Consider the following 1,757-nt stretch of genomic DNA (forward strand, 5'->3'; position numbering starts at 1 on the left):
CTTTGAAGCAATTAAAGATCTCCAGAACAACCTGTCATTTTTCAACACTCATATGAAAATACATGTGTCCAAATTAACCACAACAATCCAAGGTCAAGGTCAGTCACCTAAATACACTCACTGCACTAAAGAAAGAAAAATAAATATCTTAGAATTACATCAACTTCCTTAGTAGAGCTTCATGTTGGAAGCTCGTGGTGTATTTCCAGTCCAACATGGCTTAAGATCCCACTCAGTGTGACTGCTTTCCTGAGTGGTTCCCCACTCTCTGAGGTTACTTTGCACTTAAGTCTCATATATATTGAACAGAATTCAGTCTACCAAATGTTTAATACATCATCTGCTTGACTGGACCTTTTTGTACCCACAGGTGTATCAGCATTTATACATATTCCCCAAATGGCTGATGAAATATGAAGTTCCCAATAGATCTCAGCAGTATCATAATGGTATCTGAAGCTCTGAAAGGTTCATACACTCTAGCCAGTTAATCATCAGTCTGCCAGTGTGATAAATATCACTAGTGCAGTTGCAGGCACTCACTTGGGTGTGCAAGACACAAAAAAAGGGTTTCATCACACCATGTGATGTCTGGGGCAAGGGCCCCAAGTAATCTGGAGGCCCTAGGGAATATACAGGCAGAGAGATGTATATTCTGGGAATGACACAACATACCTGAGGTATGAAGTGCTTCCACAAGAATAATAACTAACTAAATAAAATCCATCTAGGTTAATAACAGGAACTAGTCCCCACTGTTCTAACTGGAAATATTTGTGAACAGGAGGAAAATTTGATTCACATATGCCATTTTGTGTCTTTGCTACTGAGTTTTCCTGGGAATGTTCCTGCCATTGTCTTGCAAATCTCTGTAGTTGCATCACTTTAAACTTGAATTGATTCGAGTGTCTTTACTGATGTTGCTTGGGTGAGTGAGGACAGATTTTTGATTCTCTTGGTCAAATTCTGCAGCCTTTACTCAAGCAAAACTCCAGTTAATCTTGAGGAGTTACAGGTTGTGTAAAAATCTAAAAATTATCGAAGGAGGAAGAAAAGGTAAATAATTCTTCAAATAGCTGCTAATTGTTATTTTAAATAGCCTTACATTTCTGAACCATTATCAGAAAGATGGCACTTGCAAACAGAGAGGCAATGGATACACCAGCTTAAAAAATGTATTTTGATTTATTTGCTTTAAAAGGTGGAATATAGTGTTTTCTCAGCTACAGAGCAGCTCTCCATTTGCAAAAACTCCTCATTTCTAATGTAGGTGTCTGTCTTAAAGGTATTTACCTTGAAGAGAGCATTTTCTGTTCTGTAGCTCTCCTGTCTCCTCCCTCTCTTTCACAAACACACACAAGTCACGTTGCTCGACAGGCAAAGCCTCTCTGCCCACCCAGGCCAATCTTTGATGTTGCACACTCCAAAGAGTTAAAGGTATGTGTTGCTGAGTCTGGTACACATGTGCTGCTCTTAGTATGGTACTGGTTTGAAGAGTGGCACTAGAACCTTTGCTGCTTCTGCAAACGATGAGCCTGTGGCATTAAGCTTGGAAGTGAAAGCCTCATGTGTCTCGAATACTCAGCGGATCTAATTAACAGGTAGAATCGCACCCTGGCTGCTTGAAAAATTGCCAGACACCATAGAAACGAGTCCTTAAGTCCCCAGACCATCTGCACTTTCTTTTCATTGTGGAAGTCTCATTGAAACATGTTTTTCCACCATTCTAAATTCATTTGTGCATTAATGAAAAAATT

This window comes from Acanthisitta chloris, unplaced genomic scaffold (genome assembly GCF_000695815.1).
Source record: "Acanthisitta chloris isolate BGI_N310 unplaced genomic scaffold, ASM69581v1 scaffold40022, whole genome shotgun sequence".
Taxonomy (NCBI): Eukaryota; Metazoa; Chordata; class Aves; order Passeriformes; family Acanthisittidae; genus Acanthisitta; species Acanthisitta chloris.